This window comes from Dermacentor andersoni, chromosome 4, assembly GCF_023375885.2.
Source record: "Dermacentor andersoni chromosome 4, qqDerAnde1_hic_scaffold, whole genome shotgun sequence".
NCBI lineage: Eukaryota > Metazoa > Arthropoda > Arachnida > Ixodida > Ixodidae > Dermacentor > Dermacentor andersoni.
The window spans coordinates 152,014,161-152,027,596 of NC_092817.1; the positions used below are offsets into that span (position 1 = coordinate 152,014,161).

A 13,436-nucleotide genomic window follows, 5' to 3' on the forward strand; every position below is an offset into this window, starting at 1 on the left:
TGCCGCACACATCGAGGAGAGGCGTCAAGTCGGCACCGCGCGTCACATCTGCAACAACCACATTCCGACGGAAATTGACACGAACGCGTCTCACGCCTGGTATAGAAGATAGCTGGGCGGCGATAGTGTCCCGCGAGAGGGCCAGGAAAGTGGCTTTGCGCCCCATGGGCCGGTATAAAACCGTGACGGTGGGATCATGAGCGACACCGCCGTCAACGGATGGGGTTTGCGGCTCGAAGTCAACTAACCGTCGAAAACGGCGTCTCCTTCTGCTTGCGGCGTTCTTGAGCTGTACCACTGCGGGCTGGCTGGCTTGGGCGTCCTCGGTGGCCGCGAGCGGCAGCGGAGAGTTGCTCAGGATGTGCTCCCCTGTGCCCTCAGGAACTGGGGGCAGGGGTGGGCGTACAAGGCCGGTTGTCGTTGGATGAGGGGCCGTCGTAGGGATCTTCGTCATCGACGGGAGCAGCCACCGCCGCCGAGCGCGAGCCCTCCTCCGCCATAGGTGCGGTGGGCTCGGTGTTGTTGAGCGGGGGCGACGAGCAGGCCGCCGGCTACGAAAGCGATGGGTAATCCGGCCGGACAGAACTTGTCGCGGGCGAGTTGGTCCCGTCTACGCGGGAGAGCGAGGTGTCGGCATCAATCATACTGGCGGTGGGCAGGAAGAAAGTGCCGGCACTCTCGGTGGTGTCAGCGGTCGACGGGGAGCTGGCACAGTCGTCGGTGGAGGCAGCCGAAGTGGGGGCCTCCTCGGTGGTGTCCGCTGAAATGGACGATGCGGCGAGGTGGCCGCTGTCTGTCGTATTCGGCGCATCGAAACAGAAAACGCGGAGGGGAGTCTCCAGGACAGTTGGGTGTGCACGGATGGCGTCGCATTCACTTGCGTAGGCGGGCATGACGGTGCGGAGCGCGTCGAGTCAGCCGACAGAGCACGTTGGAAACGTGCTTGCAAAACGCACATCCACCGCAAGGCAGGAGGCGATTTGCAGATGCGAGGTTGCAGTCCACGTGGGTGGGGATGCATGGCTCGTCTGGTTTCCTTGGGGATCAGGTCGACGCGGGGGTGCCTGGACTCTGAGTCGGAGGTGGATCCGGGAATTGGCTTTTCCTTCGGCCTCTTCCTCTGCTGCTTTTCCGGAGGGTCATCCATGAGAGATCCGTGAGGTAGCGCGGCTCAGCAAAAGCTGCCAGCTGCCGTGCGAGCCCTGAAAAGGGCTGCGCTCATGAGCGCGGTCGTGGGCGAAAAGCGTGCACGCGCGAGAAGTAGCGGGCGTGCCGTAGTCGTCGGAGCTAGGGGCAATGCGACCGCTCGCTACGAGTGTCTGCAAACGTCTCGGCGATGTACGAGAGAGAGATTCTTGTTTGGGAAGGAGGAACATTGGGTAAAGTGCAGCGCAGTAACCTTCTCTCAGATGAGGACACCTCAACCGCGCTGCACAGGGGGGAAGGGATAGAAAGAGTGGTGAAAGAAAGAGGGAAGGAGCAGCAGCGGTCGAAACGCCGTGAGCGTGGGGAGGGGGCTTAGAGGCGATCATCTAGGGCGATGTCCTCGGCGAACACCATAATCGCTCGGAAGAGGCGCTTCTGGCTCGAGATGCAGCACGAGGGGTGCAGCAGATTGTCCACCGTTGCACAGGGATGTTTGTGTGTATGGTAGACGTTTGCGAGGGCCACGCGCGCGTTCGAGAAAGTCGGACACAAGGCACATTCACACCGAAAGCGGAGCGTCTAAGCGGACAAGCGGATTTTCAAAGCGGCGAGGCGGCGAGCGCCCGCGTCTGTTCAGACCGGCCGCGTTGCCTGGCTGGCCGCGCAGCCGGGAAGGCGGGGCATCTCGAAATTTCTTTAGCATGGATGGATGGATGGATGGATGTTATGAGCGTCCCCTTTGGAACGGGGCGGTGGCTTGCGCCACCAAGCTCTTGCTACTATGCTGCTTAATATCCTACCTAGGTTAACCAATGAAAAAAACAAAAAGAAACCACTATGAACTACCACGTCCAAATTTTCTGATACCCTATTGCGAACTGTGCTTTTGTACGTCTCCGTCTTTTGTCGTTTCCCTACTTTTCTTCCACCAATCCTCCAATCGCCTCTTACTGATGTCTATTGCGGACCTGTTTGCTTTACCACTGCTCCCGCTGAACCCAAGGGCTTCAAGGAGGCCAGTGCCTAAATCGACCGCTGGATAGACGTCTTCACATTCTAATAAAATATGCTCCGTCGTTTCCCTCGCTTTACCGCAGCAAGCACATGCTTCTTCTTCCTTCTTATATCTCGCTTTATAGGTGCGTGTTCTAAGGCATCCCGATCTCGCTTCGAAAAGTAATGAGCTTCCCTTTGAGTTATCATAAATGGTTTCTTTCCTAATTTCGTTTTTTCCCCTTAAGTAGTTACTCATGGCAGGTTTCTTTTCCATTGCCGCCACCCATGAGATTAATTCAGCCTCTCTGACTTTCCGCTTGACCTTTGTTGCTGTGTTGCCCACCCCACAGGCCACATACTTGCTGGTAAGCTTCCTAGTTCTTTTCCTCCACTGTGAATCAATGTTTTGCCTGTACAGATACCTGAACACTCTCCCAGCCCATTCACTTTCCTCCATATTCCTCAGCCGTTCTTCATACGCAATTTTACTGCAAGCTTCCCTCACTTCAAAACTAGTCCAGCCCATATCCCCTTGCACAGCTTCATTTGTAGTCTTCCCGTGCGCGCCCAATGCGAGGCGACCCACTGACCTTTGGTTCCCGTCGAGTACTGATTGTACCCCTGATTTAAAGCAAACAACCGCATTTCCAAAAGTAAGTCCTGGAACCATTACCCCTTTCCACATACCTCGGAGGACCTCATACCTATTGTATCCCCATAGCGCTCTGTGCTTCATTATGGCTGCATTTCTCTTCCCCCTGACTGTTATGGTTTTTTCTGTGTTTCCATATATCCGTTGCCTTCGTTTATCCATATACCAAGGTATTTAGATTGTCAATTTCACGGACGTGCCGCCATCTCGCGGCAGTTTGGGTTTGTACGCGCGCTTTCGATATTTTTTTCGTCGTGGGTTGGCGCGCTCCCGTCCATTATCTTCTTCTGCAAAATGATGAGCTCAGACGAAGAGATCGCTGGCATTTTACTCGCCACTTGTCTAGTCGCTTTTCAAGAACAGAAGCGAAAAGCTCGGAGAAAGAAAGCCCGCCAACGTCGCTGGTGGGTTCGGCCAGCCTTGCAAGAGCGAGATAGAATGGGCCATGCCAATGTGTTACTGCCCCACCTTCGTTCGCGCGACTTGGAGTACTACAGAGAGTGAGTATCCGTTATGTTTCTGGCACGGGCTTTGGGAGTGAAATATACGTTATGCAACACATGTTCTTTCTTCTGCAGCTATTTGAGGATGCCTCCACGGTGTTTCGACACTTTATTAGAACTCCTCAAGCCAAGGATTCAGAAAAGTGACACGAACTACCGAAAGGCGATTCCGCCAGAGCATCGGCTAGCGCTGGCTGTGAGGTAAGGCTGCAGCGGTAATAATTTAGGGCTTTTTGTTACTTCTGTTTTCTTAGCAAATGTCTCAATATACGGCAACTGAATGGCACCATGCGAACACTATTTCATATTTTCTTTTTTCGACGTGTCTTTTGGCGCAGGTTCTTGGCTTCGGGGGAAACACTCCGCTCCTCATCTTTCAGTTTTCTTTCTGGTCGCTCCACAGCTTGCATGATTGTCCCCGAAGTGTGCCAGGCGATTTGGGAAGTGCTTGGGCCGGTTTACGTATCACGGCCGTCAACTCCAGCTGAATGGCTAAAGGTAACCAGTTCATTGTGATCTATGCATGGTTAATGTCTGTAAGCAGTACGCTTACTACATTGCACAAGTAATTGTTGCAATGTCTTATTAACAGGATACATAGGAAATTTGTTTGTAAAAGAAACTTATTTCTGCACCGCACGTCCACAGATGTTGCTTTGTCTGAATTTATTGCATTTTGTGTCACTGACCGCAGGTTGCGAGAGAGTTCGAGGAAAAGTGGGACATGCCAGATTGCCTTGGTGCAATAGATGGCAAGCACGTGAATGTTGAGTGCCCGGCAAACTCAGGAAGCCGAGACCGAAATTACAAAAATACGTTCAGCAAATCACTGCTCGCTGTGAGCGACGCAAACTACAGGTACACACATTCAATCATACCATCTCGCATAGTGGCAGTTCAGCAAAGTCTAATTTTCAGAAATATTTTGATTCCATTTTCTTCTTGTCATGCTTGTCTTTCTTCGAAGCTTTAAATGAACTGCATAACCGCCATGCAGTACTACTTGGTGTTATTTTGGTTACAAGTTGTTTCCCTGACATCTCGTATGCACCAGTAAGCAGGTATGCAAAGTTCCTTCCAGCTATTTTTCGCACTGCAGTATTGGAGGAGTGTTTGTTGAGACTGGAAGAAATGTATCAATAGATGCATTGCGCAAAAACATATGTACCGCTTATGTAATGCTTCCTCACTGTTTCCTCACATGTATCAAACAAACACACATCCGCGGCTGTAAAACCGCACAGTTTGTAAATGCATATCACAAGCTGAAGCGCGGGCGTTGCCGACAGAAACGCGCAATTCGACGTGATCGTCGGATTGCGTGGAGCAACGCTCAAAGTATATATATGTTACGTGTTCAGCGTACAAGTCGCATATTATGCCTACATACGCTTTTTTAAACATCGTCGTGACACCGTCGTTTTAAACCGTCGTGACAACACAACGCGGTAGATTCCTCGTTGGTTTCACCTATTCTCTCACAAAAACATTCTTTAATGGTCCCCTTTGGGTTAAAATGTTCTGAAAAGTCACGGAGAGCACCAAACGCAAAAACCCGGCCCGAGCGAAGATACTGCTGCATGAGAGCAGACCCGGTCTCAAGTACGGCCCCTACTGCAGCACCGGTATAATCAGTGATGGTATTTTTGAAAGTAGAGCGCCGTAAGAAAGAAAGGTATAATTCGGGATGATTGATAAAACACAAGCGCTGCAGGCGCGAGAAAGACTGTCCGAACCACCCGTGCGAGAATAGGCGACACCAACGAGGAATTTACCCATTACGCTATTAACTAGGTGACGTGCACTTACCAGTCACACCCAAATCCTGCGAAATCTTCTTCCATATCTCTTTCTTATAATCCGCTTCCTTGTACCTTGGATGACTTTTGTCGTACAGGACCGGGTACTGTTTGATGATGTCCAGCAGCAGTTCCACGGAGAACACAGTTGACTCCGACATGGTGGACGCTGTTGTGGAATAAGAGACGGAGAACTTTGAACTGATGGAAAAACGACAGACGTCCTTTCGCTTCGAGCGCATCAAGAAGACTGCTTTATTTTTCACTAGAGGGTATGGGAAATGGGAGAGAGTAGTGAGAAGGAGAAAGTCACAATACACCATGCCACACAAGCATTCTTGCACCACGCACGCACCAAAGCCATCGCCACAGGCCGGGCTGCCAGGGTCATGAGCCTCCGGGACATGAACGCTTGAGTGCAGCGGAGCCGTGCGGGGGCCCAAGGACCTGCGTGTCCGCAACTCCCCTGTGTGCAATAAAGTTGTCACCACCACCTCCACACTTGGAAGGCACCACCGCACCGCCGCTCGCCGTTTGTATACAACGCGCCCGCCAGTAAGGCACGTAGTTTGAGGGGTATCAAATGTCCGGCGCCTCTGAGAAGTTCTTGCCACTTCGTCGGCGGCCCGCTGCGCGGGGGTTTATCTGGTGTCTGGCGCCGCTGGGGAGGGGGACATTTTGGCTCCAGAATGGAGGAAATACAACAACCTCCCCCGGATGAGCGAACTATTATTGAGCTCATTGCTCCACAATCTCCAAGGGATACAGCAGCTGTATCGGTCGCTTCACCTCAGTTCCCCCACTTAATACCAGTTTGCAGGACCGCACCCTGCCGTCTCTACCCTTAAATGTTTCCTTAATTCTGGCGGTCTTCCACATGTGGCGTTTCAAAGGGTCTTCCTTCAGGAGCACCAATGCGCCTTTCTTCAGATCACTCGATGTCGTTGGTCGGCACATATGTGCCGATCTGAGCTCCAATAAGTACTCTTTCCGCCACCGTCTCCAGAAACCATCGGCCATGGCAGTCCGGTACTTCCAGCGTCGTGAGAGATGCATTCCACCGCCAGGAATTTCGTCCGGCAGCAGGTGTGGAGGAAGAGTCGTCAACCTTCCGACAAGGAAATGAGCCGGTGACAGCGGTTCTGGTTCTTGAGCATCATCATATATGAAAGTCAGAGGGCGTGAGTTGATCACGGCCTCCACCTCATAAAGAACGGTGGTCAGTTCTTCGAAACTCAAGCTGCTCCGACCTAACACCTTTCGCAATGCTACTTTCACAGATCGCACCATCCGCTCCCAGAATCCACCCCACCAAGCTGCCCGTTCAACAATAAACTTCCATCTGATTTGGTTTCCGGCGAAGTATGACTGCAATTCCTCGACCTGTAACAGCATGAACATTGCCTTTAGATCCCTGGCTGCACGCTTGAATGTGAGCGCGTTGTCCGAATACACCGTCGAGCAAATTCCACGGCGTGCCACAAAGCGTTTAAAGGCCAACAGGAAGGCTGTAGCCGACAGGTCGCTGACAAGCTCAAGGTGGATGACACGTGTTGGCCAATGATAAGTGAGCCGAGCTCGAATGTTAGGGAGTGCCAAATGGAAGAGCGAAAGGTGACGGTGATGCCCATAGTATCATCGTCATCCATGGCAATTTTCAATGTTGAGAATTATAGTTCATTCAGCAGAGTCGTGCGAGTAACCGCGTGGGTCCGCCGCTTTGTCGACAACTGCCACAACAAAGAAGGAAGGACGATCGGCCCATTACGAGCTGAAGAAGTATTCAGCGCCGAAAGATACTGGTTGGCTAAGGCTCAACGAGATGCGTTCAGCGACGACATTTCAAACCTGAAGAATCAAAGACCGCTGCACAAGAGCTCTCCTGTTTTGCCTTTCAACCCGTACTTCGACAAAGAGGGCCTCATGCGAGTGGGTGGACGCTTGCAATTCAGTGATAACAACGAAGAGACTAAGCATCCCATCGTTCTCCCTGGCAATCACCCCCTCACATCACTGCTCATCACTGCTCATCACTGCTCATATGCCACAGCACACGATGTATGGTCGGACTCTGCACTGAGCATTAAAGTATCTGCAGCATCAATATTGCCCACATCAAGACGCATATCAACAAGCTGCTGCTTGCCAGAAGGACCGCTGTGCTGACTGGCATCAGGGCCTAAGAGGGAACTGAGTATTGCAGGCTCACAATTTCCTTTCGCAACCGAGTGAACAAGATTACTGAACGATAGGCAGTTTACAGCAACAACAAACTGCTGTGGCGTAGGATGGGCATTGCATCCACATGACTGCCGCACTATACCAAAAAGGTGCTCAATGGGGTCCTGGCTTGTCCGGCTCGTTAACAGGTATTTAAAACCTACGACTTCACAAGGGTATTTCAGCAATGACAATACACTTGAGACAGTAACTCGGAGCCCTGTTGCAGTGGACTGGCTCAGGAAGCCACGCTGTCCTTTTGTGTGACGTTCCCAGTTGTCCAGCAGTACCAGCATGTTCTTCAGTTTGTCCGCAGATGGTGATGAAAGTCTCAATGCTTCGGCAGGAAACCGGGAAGTCATTATCAAGATGAGGTCACGGATGATCCTGCATAATTAAGACGACATAAATACAATTTTGACTGTGCAATAAAGGTGATGCAGCTAACTAGTTGTCATCACATTTTTAATATGAATTACTAGTGCTATATTATTGGAGTACTTACTCAAAGAAATGTAGTGTTGCTGCAATATCACCGCACCGTTCTTCAATCTTTTCCCGGTAGAGCTGCAGGCCCTTGACAACTTTGTCACTGAATAGCTGGAAAGCTAAAGAAACCCGCATCTTTTCGAAGTTGTTCGGGTTAGTGTGGCTGGTGGTGATGCCATGTAGTGCCTGGAGTGTCACGTTGTTCCCATCCATTGCCACGGCTCTACGTACAGCTCGCAAGGAGACCTGTAATGAACAAAAAATATGCCGCCTTGGTTGATATATGCATATGCATCAGTAAATGAAAGAAGCATTATTTATGTTCGGATGTATTTGGATTGTAATGTATACAGTAGAAAACTCACCCGCCCTTCTGGCACCAAGTACTCATGGCTAAGCAGGCCGTTGCGCAAGCACTTGATTAAATGAGGGAAGTCGGAAAAGAAATGGAGCCGTCGCTTCAAATCCACGGAATGGGGCGCATTAATCCCCGTATTCATAAATGCAACTTAAGTCGAAGCCCATGCTTGACTTGATTTAAATGACGCCTGGCGTTAACGTGCACAAAGACGCTCACTGCGCTTCCTTCGGCGCGTTCGCGATAGGCGTCACTTAGATCAAGTCAAGCATGGGCTTCAACTTAAGTTGCATTTCTGAATACGGGGGTAACCGGTCAGAGATGCTCTGATGCCCATTAAGGCCCACATCTTCCGGTTCCATGTCGCACCGTCCGACGTTATGAAGTCCACCTTGAGGCCTGCTTTCTCTGTCAGTATGACAGCCTCAACCATAATCTTTGTGAGCAGGGTCCCTTTGATGTTGCCTTTTGTTGCGAAAGCCGCCAGGACCTGTGTCCATTTTCCCACGAATGGAACAAACATTATCACCATGCCATGGTCACTTACATTGAGCTTGTCTTCATCAGAAGTAAATGGACCAAGGTCCACAAAGCCATCTATGTGGCCAGCAGAGCTTACGGAGAGATGTTCAGATAGCTTCATCTCATCCACAATGAGACCTCCATGTAGATGGAATTCATCCATGGTGCTAGTAGCTTGTTTCAGCGCATCAAAAACTTTTGTATTGAATCCAAAGCCTGCCTTGTAGCAACTGAGATACTTGCAAAGAGTTGTTTTAGAGGGTAATGCAAGTATGTTCTCTTTTCGCATGTGCTCATAGAGCTTCGCACTCCTCATTTTCATCACTATGCACTCCAAAACCCACTGTGGCGAGTACTTCATGCCTTTCGGACTCTTGCGTGATGACGCTTCAAATACGTGGTGTACCGCTTCGCGCTGTTTCGGAGGAAGCTTAGCGACTCTGGCATCAAAATCTTCCTTGGCAATCTTTTTGTTTTTTGCCGCCATCGCGACAATCCGCTCTTCCATGGAGGTGGTGCGTTTTCTCAGACGAGCTGTTCTTTCCTTTTCCAGCTTGAGCCGCAATGCACACGCTCTCTTCACTGACAGATTGGCTCTGGTGCGTGCCGTCTGCGACTTTCTTGTAAGGAGCAACTTTCGAAGGCCCTTGCATTCAGCGCAAGGAGTTCCTGCAAATTCAAATATTTGACCATAAGAATCACATAGCGCAGTTGTACTTAAAAAAAAAAGGCTAAGAAGCCGAGCTTACCTTCTTGATTCACTTTTCCTTGACATTTTGTGCTGAAAATGCCACGCCCACTCACAATGCTTGCCGCCCGTAGTTTTTCTGTCAAACGCTCCGTTATTTGACTGAAGTCTGTGTCCAGCATGGCTCCCTTGCAGACACAAATTCCCTCTGTCTCTCGCAGCATTGTCCGCTTCTGCCAGCGAACACACGACAGTGTCACTACATATAACGCACCTCTAACGAATACTTGTGCGCGCACTTCATCTCCGGTGGCAGCAAACAAAACAACCTTGTCATGTACAACCTCAAGCCTAGGGCTTGTTTCTATGTTTGTTGTCGCAAAGCCAAGACTTGAGGCACCATCGTACATAAATCGGCACCAGTACTCAGGGGAAACTTCTAAACTACGAAGTGCACCAGTCGTGAACGCTTCAGTTCCCGATGAGTCCACAATTTCATTGTCGTCGTTCGCTGCGCTGCTGACAGAATCCTGGCGCTTCTTCTTATTTGTTGACACGCTTGCAGGAGCTGGTCTTTTCTGCTGAGTCCTTGCTCTCACGGGCTTCACGGAAAGATAGGCTGGGCAACCAGGCAAGAGCGTAGGCACCGCGTCAGGTGCCAGCGATGGCTTACCGCGTGGAATCCGCACTTGGCTGCCGTTGATCACATGAACGTAGTCGCGCAAAATGAAATGCGGCTCAAAGTGGTGCTCACATACCGCAGCGGTTTCTGTGAGAGGCTTGTTCTGTCTTCGCAAACTCCGCTCCCACTTTTTTCGATGCTCCTCGTCCCTCGGAGCAGCAAACAAAGATGCTTTGGGAGCACCCGGATAGCCGCTTCGGCATCCCGGAGCAAAACAGTGAGAGTCCGTCTTTCTCTTTGCCATTGCGTACTTCACATGGTGCTTTCGAAGAGATATAAGACGTCTTCGTTGGTGCTACGCGAAACACACGTGAAATTTCAAGGCCACAAGCAGAAAAACGTGCGCAACGTACCGAACGCAAAGCCGCAAAGACTTCGACCGACGCGCGCGCGGTCCTAGAAAAGAGACCTGCAGCGCCACCAGCGGCCGTCAGTGGCGTCCGGCGTGTCAAGAGCGCCCATTTCCCTTCCGTTCGCGCCACTAGAAAGTATTCTAGTTCACTATAACGTGACGTATGAAGAAGAAATGCTACGCGTTAAACGACGGCCGACCAACTTAGACAACTTCCCTATCAAACTCCGAGGCACAAGCAAGCTTCGATCACATGCCTCGCATATCTTAGATGTGTCAGTCGCTTTCCACTTCTCCCGCTTCACTTGAGCCTCCCACTTCTTTCTTCTCTCAGGGTCTCGGGGAAACCGAAAAGTCCGCAGTCCTTTTTTCCATGAGCCGGTGCACAGCGGAACGCAGCAGCCCGTCATTCTCTTATCTTGTTCACCCACCCACGGGTGAACGATAAGAATACTGTTACACTGCAAGAGCGTGTGCGAAAATGTTTTCAGTGTCGGTTGCTCACGAGAGCACGAAAATGCCGCCTCACCAACTCGTAGACCGCACGGGAGACACGTGCAGCGGGCAGCAACGTCGAACCAAAATGGCGGCGCGGAGCGGTACAAAGGCTGTCACCACCCTGGAACGGCGGCGCGGCGGGCAGGCATCGAGGCACCGTACCGCGCGCAACTCGGCCGTCTGGGTGGCGCAGCGCGAGCTCACGGCGGATTCTCACCGGCGTGGTGTCGAACGAGCTTACCCGTTGCGTGATTTGGGTGCTCGGGTCGCGCGAGCTTGTCGACGGCCTCATTCCCGGCGACACCGACATGTGAGGGCACCCACTGTAGGCGAAGATCGAGTCCCCGTTGCTGCAAAGCGTGGAGCCTGCAGGCGACTCGCTGGGCGAGCAGTGGGGCGCGTTCCTCAAGGAGCAGCAGCTGCAGGGCGGGCCTCGAATCGGTGAGTATCGCCACACGAGAGATGTGCGGCGATTGCTCGAGCACGTCCGCGGCCAGATGAATGCCTACGAGCTCAGCGGTGGTGGAGGATGCTCGGTAGGGCAGGCGGCACTGGTTTTCGATGCCGAGACTCGGGGCGATGCAGGCAGCAGCCGCGGAGCCGTCCTCGAGGACCGAGCCGTCCGTGTAGAGGTGGGCTCTCCCTGCCAGGTCGTCCTGTATCCTCGCTGCAGCCTCCTGCAGGATGGCGCAGAGAGGTGTGCGTTGCTTGGAGCGGACACCTGGCAGTTCGAGACACACGTCCAGGGGCACGGCGAGGCTCGGCGGCGGCCAGGCTGGTGGTGGAGCCGGCGGATCAGCCACGATGTTCTCAAACAGCTGCATCATCTTGCCCACGCTTGATGCAGGGAGATCCCGGAGGAGCGACAGGATGGGGCCCGTGCCGGGGGCTCGAGAGAGGCGCTCAATATAGGCGAGCGCGCGGAGATCAGCCGTCAATGAAGGGGGCCAGGCGCCAGTTTCGGCGAGCGTCTCCGCCACTCGCGACATGCGGGGGAGGCCGTGGCACACTCGAAGCACCCTGCGATGGTCGCGGTCAACGGCGCGCCACAGGGAGTCGCGCACATCACAGAGCGGCAGCGCGTAGAACACCCGCGAGAGCGTTATCGCTCCATAAACACTGACGGCGAATGATGGGGGGCAGCCTTGCCCGCGCGCGAGGAGGCGGCGAACCGCACGTTCAACACGGAGAGAGGCGGCGCGTAGGCGTTTCACAGCCGCGACCCAGGTGAGGCGATGGTCGATAGTCAGACCAAGGTATGACACCGTCGGTTCCCAGCTCAGCTGAACACCATCGATGAGCACGCGGCCGGTGTGGCGGCGAGCGCCAACTCTGTGATGCCGCGGGCAACAGCGATGCCGAGGACTGGCCAACTTGGGGTCCTCGGATTTACAAGGGAGCGCATGATGCGCCAGCCACGGTGCTGGTTTTGCTGGTCGGCGAATGACGCACAGTCTAGCCCAGCTGCGGCGGCGCAGCTGCCTGGCATGCCGTCGGCACACAGCGTCCAGTCTGTTATAAGTAGTCCAGTCAGACGCGGCACCCGTGCGGACGGCGCGGCGCTGGGCACGGCGGCGGGCGGCGCGAATGTTCAGCAGCTTAATGTCCGGGCAGGGAGTGCCGGCCGGCACAACCGCACTCGGCGACGCGCGCCTAGCACACTCCGCTATGTGCGCGAAAAAATCGGTGTCGCGCGACCACCCATGACACAAATCGCGGAAGAGCGTCCACCGAACTACAACGCACCCGCGAACGACTCCGCGGCTGGGGCAGGTGGGTGATAGGGTGATAGGGAAGTGATCCGATCCGCCAGTGTCCGGTGCGCGTTGCCAGAAATACGAGCAGCGCTCTGAGACAAGTGCCAGATCGATCGGCGAGGTTTGTACGCCGCGGCGCACAAACGTGGGCCTCCCGCTGTTTAGGATGGACAGGCCCAGCGTTGACGCGGTAGCAAGGAGCGCTTTACCAAGCAGATCACTGTGAGCACCACCCCAGCTACGGTGGTGAGCGTTAAAGTCTCCACAGACGACACAGTCCGCCGAAAACGAGGCGCTCAGGCGCATGAGGTAAGCGAAGTCGTTCTGCTGGTGGCTGTTGCGGCCGCGATTGGGGCGCATGTAAACAGACGCCACAGAGGTGTCGGCGTCCCGGACGCGCACGGTAGCGGCCACACACTCCACCACAGCACTGCACAGCTGACTTGTGTCGATGAGGACGTGCGGGAGGGTGGCGCGGATGTACAGCGCAACGCGGGGGCGCTTCTGCGGATGGGCGCTGTCGTGGCAAGGCGCAGAAGTACAGTGTGCCAAGGCGCACTCACTGGCACTGCTGTAGCCGATGTAACCAGGCAGCGAGACCTCCTCTGCACGCACATACGTGTCCTGAAAGGCGAGGACATCGTAGTCGCACAGAGGCAGATGCTCGACGAGCTCCGAGTGCCGGCAGCGCAGGGAATTGCAGTTCCACTGCAGAATGCGCGGCCGAGAAACACCCTGAGCTCTAACTGCCATGGTTGGTCAGTGCCCCGTGGG

The 13,436-nt window shown here is 53.5% G+C and overlaps 1 long non-coding RNA gene and 1 pseudogene across 1 annotated transcript; both read left to right on the forward strand.

The window, feature by feature from the left end:
* The window catches only part of LOC126523490 (uncharacterized), a 230,211-nt pseudogene that overhangs the window by 139,730 nt on the left and 77,045 nt on the right, over positions 1-13,436 (forward strand).
* Positions 1,417-4,429, forward strand: LOC140217143 (uncharacterized). Its single transcript, XR_011893652.1, has 3 exons — positions 1,417-3,498; positions 3,636-3,795; positions 3,992-4,429. It is a non-coding gene; the product is annotated as an uncharacterized lncRNA (long non-coding RNA).